Source organism: Paralichthys olivaceus, chromosome 14, assembly GCF_024713975.1.
Source record: "Paralichthys olivaceus isolate ysfri-2021 chromosome 14, ASM2471397v2, whole genome shotgun sequence".
NCBI lineage: Eukaryota > Metazoa > Chordata > Actinopteri > Pleuronectiformes > Paralichthyidae > Paralichthys > Paralichthys olivaceus.
The window spans coordinates 2,118,538-2,133,329 of NC_091106.1; the positions used below are offsets into that span (position 1 = coordinate 2,118,538).

Genomic DNA, 14,792 nt, shown 5'->3' on the forward strand with positions numbered 1-14,792 from the left:
TTTTCTGAATACTTACAACCAGGGATACAGACAAAGACAAACATTTGTCAAGAAAGGAATCATAAGGGAGTATCTTAGATAATTTGAATTTGATTTCAGCTTCATGTAGCTTCAAGATATGGTATTTATTATCAAGTAAATCTACCATCACAGTTTGCTACTTAAATATAGAAGTCAAATGTTGGAGCTGGGTCCCTGGCAAAATCCTTTTGGACAAGAACTCTACCTCAGGTAAGACTTTCCTCATGGTCCAGATGATCCATTGCAGCATCTTCTGTGTTGTGTCCCAGCAGCAGTGGGATTTCTTCTACAGCTTTGCCCATCTTAAACTTGAATGTAGCCACACCCATCCTGCCCCACCTTCTTTTTTTATGAAGTTTCAATGGTCCTGTTAATGGTTCGTTATGGAAAGGATCACACCTTCGTGAACAGGCAACCATCATCTTAAATGTAGCAGGCTTGTAGATGAGAAGGCAATTAGAATCCATTTACTTTTGAGAATGTATCTCATTACCAAATAGTAGCCTGCAGTTGCAGCTACAGAAGCAAATCCGTAAAAATGTTGTGTTTCTGAATCAAATGAAAAGCCTGTGTTTCTGAATAAAGCTGAAAAGGGTCTCTTTCTTGCTGAAATTTCCCTTGATTGTACACATGACTCTGAGATTTCCATCGCATACTAATCCCAACCAAGACAACCCCAAAGAGAAGCACTTATGAAGAAGAGAATCATCAGTGGCTCCATTTGAGGTGAGCCGAGCTGGATTCACAAGGGGAAATGGCTTTTGATGCATTTAGTTGTTGTTGTCACTTAAAACTGCCCCAACAAGTAGCACTTACTGTATTCAACAGTCCAGTCAATGCTCAGGTTAGGGGAATAGGTAGGACCAACTCTCAAACTGGGAATTTTTCAGCAATTAATGATGCAACATGTCTGTCTTCATGAAATGTGTGAAGGAAAAAGAGATTTTGCCAGTGCAACACGTGTTTGTTTGCTTACTTGGTTCTTTCATTTCTCAGGAGAATAAACAAGTCCCATATGGTCTAGCGGTAAGGATTTCTGGTTTTCACCCAGGAGGCCCGGGTTCAACTCCCGGTATGGGAATTTAAATGCTTCTGAGCAGATCAAATGTCATGTCTGTATGTGACCGCATACAACAGTCAAAATACAACCAATGAAGAGAGTTTTTCTGCAATTAATGATGTTACATGTCTGACGTCATGAAATGTGTGGAGGAAAAAGAATGGCAAAATCAGCAACACTACCCCAACAAATAGCACTTACTGCTTTCAGAAGTCAAGTCTGTGCTTATGTTAGAGTAATATTAGTGACAAAGTAATAATTGACTTAGCCTATAATGAAAATGATAAAGTCTGGCAGTGGCCTGGTTTTCTGAATACTTACAACCAGGGATACAGACAAAGACAAACATTTGTCAAGAAAGGAATCATAAGGGAGTATCTTAGATAATTTGATTTCAGCTTCATGTAGCTTCAAGATATGGTATTTATTATCAAGTAAATCTACCATCACAGTTTGCTACTTAAATATAGAAGTCAAATGTTGGAGCTGGGTCCCTGGCAAAATCCTTTTGGACAAAAACTCTACCTCAGGTAAGACTTTCCTCATGGTCCAGATGATCCATTGCAGCATCTTCTGTGTTGTGTCCCAGCAGCAGTGGGATTTCTTCTACAGCTTTGCCCATCTTAAACTTGAATGTAGCCACACCCATCCCGCCCCACCTTCTTTTTGTATGAAGTTCCAATGGTCCTGTTAATGGTTCGTTATGGAAAGGATCACACCTTCGTGAACAGACGACCATCATCTTAAATGTTGCAGGCTTGTAGATGAGAAGGCAATTAGAATCCATTTACTTTTGAGAATGTATCTCATTGCCAAATAGTAGCCTGCAGTTGCAGCTACAGAAGCAAATCCGTAAAAATGTTGTGTTTCTGAATCAAATGAAAAGGCTGTGTTTCTGAATAAAGCTGAAAAGGATCTCTTACTTGCTGAAATTTCCCTTGATTGTACACATGACTCTGAGATTTCCATCGCATACTAATCCCAACCAAGACAACCCCAAAGAGAAGCACTTATGAAGAAGAGAATCATCAGTGGCTCCATTTGAGGTGATCCGAGCTGGATTCACAAGGGGAAATGGCTTTTGATGCATTTAGTTGTTGTTGTCACTTAAAACTGCCCCAACAAATAGCACTTACTGTAGTCAACAGTCCAGTCAATGCTCAGGTTAGGGGAATAGGTAGGACCAACTCTCAAACTGGGAATTTTTCAGCAATTAATGATGCAACATGTCTGTCTTCATGAAATGTGTGAAGGAAAAAGAGATTTTGCCAGTGCAACACGTGTTTGTTTGCTTACTTGGTTCTTTCATTTCTCAGGAGAATAAACAAGTCCCATATGGTCTAGCGGTAAGGATTTCTGGTTTTCACCCAGGAGGCCCGGGTTCAACTCCCGGTATGGGAATTTAAATGCTTCTGAGCAGATCAAATGTCATGTCTGTATGTGACTGCATACAACAGTCAAAATACGACCAATGAAGAGAGTTTTTCTGCAATAAATGATGTTACATGTCTGACGTCATGAAATGTGTGAAGGAAAAAGAATGGCATAATCAGCAGCACTACCCTTTCAGAAGTCAAGTCTGTGCTTATGTTAGAGTAATATTAGTGACAAAGTAATAATTGACTTAGCCAATAATGAAAATGATAAAGTCTGGCAGTGGCCTGGTTTTCTGAATACTTACAACCAGGGATACAGACAAAGACAAACATTTGTCAAGAAAGGAATCATAAGGGAGTATCTTAGTAGTTTGATAATTTGATTTCAGCTTCATGTAGCTTCAAGATATGGTATTTATTATCAAGTAAATCTACCATCACAGTTTGCTACTTAAATATAGAAGTCAAATGATGGAGCTGGGTCCCTGGCAAAATCCTTTTGGACAAGAACTCTACCTCAGGTAAGACTTTCCTCATGGTCCAGATGATCCATTGCAGCATCTTCTGTGTTGTGTCCCAGCAGCAGTGGGATTTCTTCTACAGCTTTGCCCATCTTAAACTTGAATGTAGCCACACCCATCCCGCCCCACCTTCTTTTTGTATGAAGTTCCAATGGTCCCTTTAATGGTTCGTTATGGAAAGGATCACACCTTCGTGAACAGGCAACCATCATCTTAAATGTAGCAGGCTTGTAGATGAGAAGGCAATTAGAATCCATTTACTTTTGAGAATGTATCTCATTGCCAAATAGTAGCCTGCAGTTGCAGCTACAGAAGCAAATCCATAAAAATGTTGTGTTTCTGAATCAAATGAAAAGCCTGTGTTTCTGAATAAAGCTGAAAAGGATCTCTTACTTGCTGAAATTTCCCTTGATTGTACACATGACTCTGAGATTTCCATCGCATACTAATCCCAACCAAGACAACCCCAAAGAGAAGCACTTATGAAGAAGAGAATCATCAGTGGCTCCATTTGAGGTGATCCGAGCTGGATTCACAAGGGGAAATGGCTTTTGATGCATTTAGTTGTTGTTGTCACTTAAAACTGCCCCAACAAGTAGCACTTACTGTATTCAACAGTCCAGTCAATGCTCAGGTTAGGGGAATAGGTAGGACCAACTCTCAAACTGGGAATTTTTCAGCAATTAATGATGCAACATGTCTGTCTTCATGAAATGTGTGAAGGAAAAAGAGATTTTGCCAGTGCAACACGTGTTTGTTTGCTTAATTGGTTCTTTCATTTCTCAGGAGCATAAACAAGTCCCATATGGTCTAGCGGTAAGGATTTCTGGTTTTCACCCAGGAGGCCCGGGTTCAACTCCTGGTATGGGAATTTAAATACCTCTGAGCAGATCAAATGTCATGTCTGTATGTGACTGCATACAACAGTCAAAATATGACCAATGAAGAGAGTTTTTCTGCAATAAATGATGTTACATGTCTGATGTCATGAAATGTGTGAAGGAAAAAGAATGGCATAATCAGCAGCACTACCCCAACAAATAGCACTTACTGCTTTCAGAAGTCAAGTCTGTGCTTATGTTAGAGTAATATTAGTGACAAAGTAATAATTGACTTAGCCAATAATGAAAATGATAAAGTCTGGCAGTGGCCTGGTTTTCTGAATACTTACAACCAGGGATACAGACAAAGACAAACATTTGTCAAGAAAGAAATCATAAGGGAGTATCTTAGAGAATTTGATTTCAGCTTCATGTAGCTTCAAGACATGGTATTTATTATCAAGTAAATCTACCATCACAGTTTGCTACTTAAATATAGAAGTCAAATGTTGGAGCTGGGTCCCTGGCAAAATCCTTTTGGACAAGAACTCTACCTCAGGTAAGACTTTCCTCATGGTCCAGATGATCCATTGCAGCATCTTCTGTGTTGTGTCCCAGCAGCAGTGGGATTTCTTCTACAGCTTTGCCCATCTTAAACTTGAATGTAGCCACACCCATCCCGCCCCACCTTCTTTTTGTATGAAGTTCCAATGGTCCTGTTAATGGTTCGTTATGGAAAGGATCACACCTTCGTGAACAGGCAACCATCATCTTAAATGTATGCAGGCTTGTAGATGAGAAGGCAATTAGAATCCATTTACTTTTGAGAATGTATCTCATTGCCAAATAGTAGCCTGCAGTTGCAGCTACAGAAGCATATCCGTAAAAATGTTGTGTTTCTGAATCAAATGAAAAGGCTGTGTTTCTGAATAAAGCTGAAAAGGATCTCTTACTTGCTGAAATTTCCCTTGATTGTACACATGACTCTGAGATTTCCATTGCATACTAATCCCAACCAAGACAACCCCAAAGAGATGCACTTATGAAGAAGAGAATCATCAGTGGCTCCATTTGAGGTGATCCGAGCTGGATTCACAAGGGGAAATGGCTTTTGATGCATTTAGTTGTTGTTGTCACTTAAAACTGCCCCAACAAATAGCACTTACTGTATTCAACAGTCCAGTCAATGCTCAGGTTAGGGGAATAGGTAGGACCAACTCTCAAACTGGGAATTTTTCAGCAATTAATGATGCAACATGTCTGTCTTCATGAAATGTGTGAAGGAAAAAGAGATTTTGCCAGTGCAACACGTGTTTGTTTGCTTACTTGGTTCTTTCATTTCTCAGGAGAATAAACAAGTCCCATATGGTCTAGCGGTAAGGATTTCTGGTTTTCACCCAGGAGGCCCGGGTTCAACTCCCAGTATGGGAATTTAAATGCTTCTGAGCAGATCAAATGTCATGTCTGTATGTGACTGCATACAACAGTCAAAATACAACCAATGAAGAGAGTTTTTCTGCAATAAATGATGTTACATGTCTGACGTCATGAAATGTGTGAAGGAAAAAGAATGGCATAATCAGCAGCACTACCCCAACAAATAGCACTTACTGCTTTCAGAAGTCAAGTCTGTGCTTATGTTAGAGTAATATTAGTGACAAAGTAATAATTGACTTAGCCAATAATGAAAATGATAAAGTCTGGCAGTGGCCTGGTTTTCTGAATACTTACAACCAGGGATACAGACAAAGACAAACATTTGTCAAGAAAGGAATCATAAGGGAGTATCTTAGATAATTTGAATTTGATTTCAGCTTCATGTAGCTTCAAGATATGGTATTTATTATCAAGTAAATCTACCATCACAGTTTGCTACTTAAATATAGAAGTCAAATGTTGGAGCTGGGTCCCTGGCAAAATCCTTTTGGACAAGAACTCTACCTCAGGTAAGACTTTCCTCATGGTCCAGATGATCCATTGCAGCATCTTCTGTGTTGTGTCCCAGCAGCAGTGGGATTTCTTCTACAGCTTTGCCCATCTTAAACTTGAATGTAGCCACACCCATCCCGCCCCACCTTCTTTTTGTATGAAGTTCCAATGGTCCCTTTAATGGTTCGTTATGGAAAGGATCACACCTTCGTGAACAGGCAACCATCATCTTAAATGTAGCAGGCTTGTAGATGAGAAGGCAATTAGAATCCATTTACTTTTGAGAATGTATCTCATTGCCAAATAGTAGCCTGCAGTTGCAGCTACAGAAGCAAATCCGTAAAAATGTTGTGTTTCTGAATCAAATGAAAAGGCTGTGTTTCTGAATAAAGCTGAAAAGGATCTCTTACTTGCTGAAATTTCCCTTGATTGTACACATGACTCTGAGATTTCCATCGCATACTAATCCCAACCAAGACAACCCCAAAGAGAAGCACTTATGAAGAAGAGAATCATCAGTGGCTCCATTTGAGGTGATCCGAGCTGGATTCACAAGGGGAAATGGCTTTTGATGCATTTAGTTGTTGTTGTCACTTAAAACTGCCCCAACAAGTAGCACTTACTGTATTCAACAGTCCAGTCAATGCTCAGGTTAGGGGAATAGGTAGGACCAACTCTCAAACTGGGAATTTTTCAGCAATTAATGATGCAACATGTCTGTCTTCATGAAATGTGTGAAGGAAAAAGAGATTTTGCCAGTGCAACACGTGTTTGTTTGCTTAATTGGTTCTTTCATTTCTCAGGAGCGTAAACAAGTCCCATATGGTCTAGCGGTAAGGATTTCTGGTTTTCACCCAGGAGGCCCGGGTTCAACTCCCGGTATGGGAATTTAAATACTTCTGAGCAGATCAAATGTCATGTCTGTATGTGACTGCATACAACAGTCAAAATACAACCAATGAAGAGAGTTTTTCTGCAATAAATGATGTTACATGTCTGATGTCATGAAATGTGTGAAGGAAAAAGAATGGCATAATCAGCAGCACTACCCCAACAAATAGCACTTACTGCTTTCAGAAGTCAAGTCTGTGCTTATGTTAGAGTAATATTAGTGACAAAGTAATAATTGACTTAGCCAATAATGAAAATGATAAAGTCTGGCAGTGGCCTGGTTTTCTGAATACTTACAACCAGGGATACAGACAAAGACAAACATTTGTCAAGAAAGCAATCATAAGGGAGTATCTTAGATTATTTGAATTTGATTTCAGCTTCATGTAGCTTCAAGATATGGTATTTATTATCAAGTAAATCTACCATCACAGTTTGCTACTTAAATATAGAAGTCAAATGTTGGAGCTGGGTCCCTGGCAAAATCCTTTTGGACAAGAACTCTACCTCAGGTAAGACTTTCCTCATGGTCCAGATGATCCATTGCAGCATCTTCTGTGTTGTGTCCCAGCAGCAGTGGGATTTCTTCTACAGCTTTGCCCATCTTAAACTTGAATGTAGCCACACCCATCCCGCCCCACCTTCTTTTTGTATGAAGTTCCAATGGTCCCTTTAATGGTTCGTTATGGAAAGGAACACACCTTCGTGAACAGGCAACCATCATCTTAAATGTAGCAGGCTTGTAGATGAGAAGGCAATTAGAATCCATTTACTTTTGAGAATGTATCTCATTGCCAAATAGTAGCCTGCAGTTGCAGCTACAGAAGCAAATCCGTAAAAATGTTGTGTTTCTGAATCAAATGAAAAGCCTGTGTTTCTGAATAAAGCTGAAAAGGATCTCTTACTTGCTGAAATTTCCCTTGATTGTACACATGACTCTGAGATTTCCATCGCATACTAATCCCAACCAAGACAACCCCAAAGAGAAGCACTTATGAAGAAGAGAATCATCAGTGGCTCCATTTGAGGTGATCCGAGCTGGATTCACAAGGGGAAATGGCTTTTGATGCATTTAGTTGTTGTTGTCACTTAAAACTGCCCCAACAAGTAGCACTTACTGTATTCAACAGTCCAGTCAATGCTCAGGTTAGGGGAATAGGTAGGACCAACTCTCAAACTGGGAATTTTTCAGCAATTAATGATGCAACATGTCTGTCTTCATGAAATGTGTGAAGGAAAAAGAGATTTTGCCAGTGCAACACGTGTTTGTTTGCTTACTTGGTTCTTTCATTTCTCAGGAGCATAAACAAGTCCCATATGGTCTAGCGGTAAGGATTTCTGGTTTTCACCCAGGAGGCCCGGGTTCAACTCCCGGTATGGGAATTTAAATACCTCTGAGCAGATCAAATGTCATGTCTGTATGTGACTGCATACAACAGTCAAAATACGACCAATGAAGAGAGTTTTTCTGCAATAAATGATGTTACATGTCTGATGTCATGAAATGTGTGAAGGAAAAAGAATGGCATAATCAGCAGCACTACCCCAACAAATAGCACTTACTGCTTTCAGAAGTCAAGTCTGTGCTTATGTTAGAGTAATATTAGTGACAAAGTAATAATTGACTTAGCCAATAATGAAAATGATAAAGTCTGGCAGTGGCCTGGTTTTCTGAATACTTACAACCAGGGATACAGACAAAGACAAACATTTGTCAAGAAAGGAATCATAAGGGAGTATCTTAGTAGTTTGATAATTTGATTTCAGCTTCATGTAGCTTCAAGATATGGTATTTATTATCAAGTAAATCTACCATCACAGTTTGCTACTTAAATATAGAAGTCAAATGATGGAGCTGGGTCCCTGGCAAAATCCTTTTGGACAAGAACTCTACCTCAGGTAAGACTTTCCTCATGGTCCAGATGATCCATTGCAGCATCTTCTGTGTTGTGTCCCAGCAGCAGTGGGATTTCTTCTACAGCTTTGCCCATCTTAAACTTGAATGTAGCCACACCCATCCCGCCCCACCTTCTTTTTGTATGAAGTTCCAATGGTCCCTTTAATGGTTCGTTATGGAAAGGATCACACCTTCGTGAACAGGCAACCATCATCTTAAATGTAGCAGGCTTGTAGATGAGAAGGCAATTAGAATCCATTTACTTTTGAGAATGTATCTCATTGCCAAATAGTAGCCTGCAGTTGCAGCTACAGAAGCAAATCCATAAAAATGTTGTGTTTCTGAATCAAATGAAAAGCCTGTGTTTCTGAATAAAGCTGAAAAGGATCTCTTACTTGCTGAAATTTCCCTTGATTGTACACATGACTCTGAGATTTCCATCGCATACTAATCCCAACCAAGACAACCCCAAAGAGAAGCACTTATGAAGAAGAGAATCATCAGTGGCTCCATTTGAGGTGATCCGAGCTGGATTCACAAGGGGAAATGGCTTTTGATGCATTTAGTTGTTGTTGTCACTTAAAACTGCCCCAACAAGTAGCACTTACTGTATTCAACAGTCCAGTCAATGCTCAGGTTAGGGGAATAGGTAGGACCAACTCTCAAACTGGGAATTTTTCAGCAATTAATGATGCAACATGTCTGTCTTCATGAAATGTGTGAAGGAAAAAGAGATTTTGCCAGTGCAACACGTGTTTGTTTGCTTAATTGGTTCTTTCATTTCTCAGGAGCATAAACAAGTCCCATATGGTCTAGCGGTAAGGATTTCTGGTTTTCACCCAGGAGGCCCGGGTTCAACTCCTGGTATGGGAATTTAAATACCTCTGAGCAGATCAAATGTCATGTCTGTATGTGACTGCATACAACAGTCAAAATATGACCAATGAAGAGAGTTTTTCTGCAATAAATGATGTTACATGTCTGATGTCATGAAATGTGTGAAGGAAAAAGAATGGCATAATCAGCAGCACTACCCCAACAAATAGCACTTACTGCTTTCAGAAGTCAAGTCTGTGCTTATGTTAGAGTAATATTAGTGACAAAGTAATAATTGACTTAGCCAATAATGAAAATGATAAAGTCTGGCAGTGGCCTGGTTTTCTGAATACTTACAACCAGGGATACAGACAAAGACAAACATTTGTCAAGAAAGAAATCATAAGGGAGTATCTTAGAGAATTTGATTTCAGCTTCATGTAGCTTCAAGATATGGTATTTATTATCAAGTAAATCTACCATCACAGTTTGCTACTTAAATATAGAAGTCAAATGTTGGAGCTGGGTCCCTGGCAAAATCCTTTTGGACAAGAACTCTACCTCAGGTAAGACTTTCCTCATGGTCCAGATGATCCATTGCAGCATCTTCTGTGTTGTGTCCCAGCAGCAGTGGGATTTCTTCTACAGCTTTGCCCATCTTAAACTTGAATGTAGCCACACCCATCCCGCCCCACCTTCTTTTTGTATGAAGTTCCAATGGTCCTGTTAATGGTTCGTTATGGAAAGGATCACACCTTCGTGAACAGGCAACCATCATCTTAAATGTATGCAGGCTTGTAGATGAGAAGGCAATTAGAATCCATTTACTTTTGAGAATGTATCTCATTGCCAAATAGTAGCCTGCAGTTGCAGCTACAGAAGCATATCCGTAAAAATGTTGTGTTTCTGAATCAAATGAAAAGGCTGTGTTTCTGAATAAAGCTGAAAAGGATCTCTTACTTGCTGAAATTTCCCTTGATTGTACACATGACTCTGAGATTTCCATTGCATACTAATCCCAACCAAGACAACCCCAAAGAGATGCACTTATGAAGAAGAGAATCATCAGTGGCTCCATTTGAGGTGATCCGAGCTGGATTCACAAGGGGAAATGGCTTTTGATGCATTTAGTTGTTGTTGTCACTTAAAACTGCCCCAACAAATAGCACTTACTGTATTCAACAGTCCAGTCAATGCTCAGGTTAGGGGAATAGGTAGGACCAACTCTCAAACTGGGAATTTTTCAGCAATTAATGATGCAACATGTCTGTCTTCATGAAATGTGTGAAGGAAAAAGAGATTTTGCCAGTGCAACACGTGTTTGTTTGCTTACTTGGTTCTTTCATTTCTCAGGAGAATAAACAAGTCCCATATGGTCTAGCGGTAAGGATTTCTGGTTTTCACCCAGGAGGCCCGGGTTCAACTCCCAGTATGGGAATTTAAATGCTTCTGAGCAGATCAAATGTCATGTCTGTATGTGACTGCATACAACAGTCAAAATACAACCAATGAAGAGAGTTTTTCTGCAATAAATGATGTTACATGTCTGACGTCATGAAATGTGTGAAGGAAAAAGAATGGCATAATCAGCAGCACTACCCCAACAAATAGCACTTACTGCTTTCAGAAGTCAAGTCTGTGCTTATGTTAGAGTAATATTAGTGACAAAGTAATAATTGACTTAGCCAATAATGAAAATGATAAAGTCTGGCAGTGGCCTGGTTTTCTGAATACTTACAACCAGGGATACAGACAAAGACAAACATTTGTCAAGAAAGGAATCATAAGGGAGTATCTTAGATAATTTGAATTTGATTTCAGCTTCATGTAGCTTCAAGATATGGTATTTATTATCAAGTAAATCTACCATCACAGTTTGCTACTTAAATATAGAAGTCAAATGTTGGAGCTGGGTCCCTGGCAAAATCCTTTTGGACAAGAACTCTACCTCAGGTAAGACTTTCCTCATGGTCCAGATGATCCATTGCAGCATCTTCTGTGTTGTGTCCCAGCAGCAGTGGGATTTCTTCTACAGCTTTGCCCATCTTAAACTTGAATGTAGCCACACCCATCCTGCCCCACCTTCTTTTTTTATGAAGTTTCAATGGTCCTGTTAATGGTTCGTTATGGAAAGGATCACACCTTCGTGAACAGGCAACCATCATCTTAAATGTAGCAGGCTTGTAGATGAGAAGGCAATTAGAATCCATTTACTTTTGAGAATGTATCTCATTACCAAATAGTAGCCTGCAGTTGCAGCTACAGAAGCAAATCCGTAAAAATGTTGTGTTTCTGAATCAAATGAAAAGCCTGTGTTTCTGAATAAAGCTGAAAAGGATCTCTTTCTTGCTGAAATTTCCCTTGATTGTACACATGACTCTGAGATTTCCATCGCATACTAATCCCAACCAAGACAACCCCAAAGAGAAGCACTTATGAAGAAGAGAATCATCAGTGGCTCCATTTGAGGTGAGCCGAGCTGGATTCACAAGGGGAAATGGCTTTTGATGCATTTAGTTGTTGTTGTCACTTAAAACTGCCCCAACAAGTAGCACTTACTGTATTCAACAGTCCAGTCAATGCTCAGGTTAGGGGAATAGGTAGGACCAACTCTCAAACTGGGAATTTTTCAGCAATTAATGATGCAACATGTCTGTCTTCATGAAATGTGTGAAGGAAAAAGAGATTTTGCCAGTGCAACACGTGTTTGTTTGCTTACTTGGTTCTTTCATTTCTCAGGAGAATAAACAAGTCCCATATGGTCTAGCGGTAAGGATTTCTGGTTTTCACCCAGGAGGCCCGGGTTCAACTCCCGGTATGGGAATTTAAATACCTCTGAGCAGATCAAATGTCATGTCTGTATGTGACTGCATACAACAGTCAAAATACGACCAATGAAGAGAGTTTTTCTGCAATAAATGATGTTACATGTCTGATGTCATGAAATGTGTGAAGGAAAAAGAATGGCATAATCAGCAGCACTACCCCAACAAATAGCACTTACTGCTTTCAGAAGTCAAGTCTGTGCTTATGTTAGAGTAATATTAGTGACAAAGTAATAATTGACTTAGCCAATAATGAAAATGATAAAGTCTGGCAGTGGCCTGGTTTTCTGAATACTTACAACCAGGGATACAGACAAAGACAAACATTTGTCAAGAAAGGAATCATAAGGGAGTATCTTAGTAGTTTGATAATTTGATTTCAGCTTCATGTAGCTTCAAGATATGGTATTTATTATCAAGTAAATCTACCATCACAGTTTGCTACTTAAATATAGAAGTCAAATGTTGGAGCTGGGTCCCTGGCAAAATCCTTTTGGACAAGAACTCTACCTCAGGTAAGACTTTCCTCATGGTCCAGATGATCCATTGCAGCATCTTCTGTGTTGTGTCCCAGCAGCAGTGGGATTTCTTCTACAGCTTTGCCCATCTTAAACTTGAATGTAGCCACACCCATCCCGCCCCACCTTCTTTTTGTATGAAGTTCCAATGGTCCTGTTAATGGTTCGTTATGGAAAGGATCACACCTTCGTGAACAGGCAACCATCATCTTAAATGTAGCAGGCTTGTAGATGAGAAGGCAATTAGAATCCATTTACTTTTGAGAATGTATCTCATTGCCAAATAGTAGCCTGCAGTTGCAGCTACAGAAGCAAATCCGTAAAAATGTTGTGTTTCTGAATCAAATGAAAAGGCTGTGTTTCTGAATAAAGCTGAAAAGGATCTCTTACTTGCTGAAATTTCCCTTGATTGTACACATGACTCTGAGATTTCCATCGCATACTAATCCCAACCAAGACAACCCCAAAGAGAAGCACTTATGAAGAAGAGAATCATCAGTGGCTCCATTTGAGGTGATCCGAGCTGGATTCACAAGGGGAAATGGCTTTTGATGCATTTAGTTGTTGTTGTCACTTAAAACTGCCCCAACAAGTAGCACTTACTGTATTCAACAGTCCAGTCAATGCTCAGGTTAGGGGAATAGGTAGGACCAACTCTCAAACTGGGAATTTTTCAGCAATTAATGATGCAACATGTCTGTCTTCATGAAATGTGTGAAGGAAAAAGAGATTTTGCCAGTGCAACACGTGTTTGTTTGCTTACTTGGTTCTTTCATTTCTCAGGAGCATAAACAAGTCCCATATGGTCTAGCGGTAAGGATTTCTGGTTTTCACCCAGGAGGCCCGGGTTCAACTCCCGGTATGGGAATTTAAATACCTCTGAGCAGATCAAATGTCATGTCTGTATGTGACTGCATACAACAGTCAAAATACGACCAATGAAGAGAGTTTTTCTGCAATAAATGATGTTACATGTCTGATGTCATGAAATGTGTGAAGGAAAAAGAATGGCATAATCAGCAGCACTACCCCAACAAATAGCACTTACTGCTTTCAGAAGTCAAGTCTGTGCTTATGTTAGAGTAATATTAGTGACAAAGTAATAATTGACTTAGCCAATAATGAAAATGATAAAGTCTGGCAGTGGCCTGGTTTTCTGAATACTTACAACCAGGGATACAGACAAAGACAAACATTTGTCAAGAAAGGAATCATAAGGGAGTATCTTAGTAGTTTGATAATTTGATTTCAGCTTCATGTAGCTTCAAGATATGGTATTTATTATCAAGTAAATCTACCATCACAGTTTGCTACTTAAATATAGAAGTCAAATGATGGAGCTGGGTCCCTGGCAAAATCCTTTTGGACAAGAACTCTACCTCAGGTAAGACTTTCCTCATGGTCCAGATGATCCATTGCAGCATCTTCTGTGTTGTGTCCCAGCAGCAGTGGGATTTCTTCTACAGCTTTGCCCATCTTAAACTTGAATGTAGCCACACCCATCCCGCCCCACCTTCTTTTTGTATGAAGTTCCAATGGTCCCTTTAATGGTTCGTTATGGAAAGGATCACACCTTCGTGAACAGGCAACCATCATCTTAAATGTAGCAGGCTTGTAGATGAGAAGGCAATTAGAATCCATTTACTTTTGAGAATGTATCTCATTGCCAAATAGTAGCCTGCAGTTGCAGCTACAGAAGCAAATCCATAAAAATGTTGTGTTTCTGAATCAAATGAAAAGCCTGTGTTTCTGAATAAAGCTGAAAAGGATCTCTTACTTGCTGAAATTTCCCTTGATTGTACACATGACTCTGAGATTTCCATCGCATACTAATCCCAACCAAGACAACCCCAAAGAGAAGCACTTATGAAGAAGAGAATCATCAGTGGCTCCATTTGAGGTGATCCGAGCTGGATTCACAAGGGGAAATGGCTTTTGATGCATTTAGTTGTTGTTGTCACTTAAAACTGCCCCAACAAGTAGCACTTACTGTATTCAACAGTCCAGTCAATGCTCAGGTTAGGGGAATAGGTAGGACCAACTCTCAAACTGGGAATTTTTCAGCAATTAATGATGCAACATGTCTGTCTTCATGAAATGTGTGAAGGAAAAAGAGA

General features: G+C 39.7%; 10 non-coding genes across 10 annotated transcripts; all 10 read left to right on the top strand.

Annotated features, from left to right (window-relative positions):
• The first annotated feature begins 1,030 nt into the window (after positions 1–1,030).
• trnae-uuc (transfer RNA glutamic acid (anticodon UUC)) lies at positions 1,031–1,102 on the top strand. Its single transcript has one exon. It is a non-coding gene; the product is annotated as a tRNA-Glu (tRNA).
• Positions 1,103–2,410: 1,308 nt separating this feature from the next.
• On the top strand, positions 2,411–2,482 carry trnae-uuc (transfer RNA glutamic acid (anticodon UUC)). Its single transcript has one exon. It is a non-coding gene; the product is annotated as a tRNA-Glu (tRNA).
• Positions 2,483–3,777: 1,295 nt separating this feature from the next.
• trnae-uuc (transfer RNA glutamic acid (anticodon UUC)) lies at positions 3,778–3,849 on the top strand. Its single transcript has one exon. It is a non-coding gene; the product is annotated as a tRNA-Glu (tRNA).
• A 1,309-nt stretch (positions 3,850–5,158) lies between these two features.
• On the top strand, positions 5,159–5,230 carry trnae-uuc (transfer RNA glutamic acid (anticodon UUC)). Its single transcript has one exon. It is a non-coding gene; the product is annotated as a tRNA-Glu (tRNA).
• Positions 5,231–6,544: 1,314 nt separating this feature from the next.
• Positions 6,545–6,616, top strand: trnae-uuc (transfer RNA glutamic acid (anticodon UUC)). Its single transcript has one exon. It is a non-coding gene; the product is annotated as a tRNA-Glu (tRNA).
• Positions 6,617–7,930: 1,314 nt separating this feature from the next.
• On the top strand, positions 7,931–8,002 carry trnae-uuc (transfer RNA glutamic acid (anticodon UUC)). The gene has a single exon. It is a non-coding gene; the product is annotated as a tRNA-Glu (tRNA).
• Positions 8,003–9,317: 1,315 nt separating this feature from the next.
• trnae-uuc (transfer RNA glutamic acid (anticodon UUC)) lies at positions 9,318–9,389 on the top strand. Its single transcript has one exon. It is a non-coding gene; the product is annotated as a tRNA-Glu (tRNA).
• A 1,309-nt stretch (positions 9,390–10,698) lies between these two features.
• On the top strand, positions 10,699–10,770 carry trnae-uuc (transfer RNA glutamic acid (anticodon UUC)). The gene has a single exon. It is a non-coding gene; the product is annotated as a tRNA-Glu (tRNA).
• A 1,314-nt stretch (positions 10,771–12,084) lies between these two features.
• trnae-uuc (transfer RNA glutamic acid (anticodon UUC)) lies at positions 12,085–12,156 on the top strand. The gene has a single exon. It is a non-coding gene; the product is annotated as a tRNA-Glu (tRNA).
• A 1,315-nt stretch (positions 12,157–13,471) lies between these two features.
• trnae-uuc (transfer RNA glutamic acid (anticodon UUC)) lies at positions 13,472–13,543 on the top strand. The gene has a single exon. It is a non-coding gene; the product is annotated as a tRNA-Glu (tRNA).
• The last annotated feature ends 1,249 nt before the right edge of the window (positions 13,544–14,792 follow it).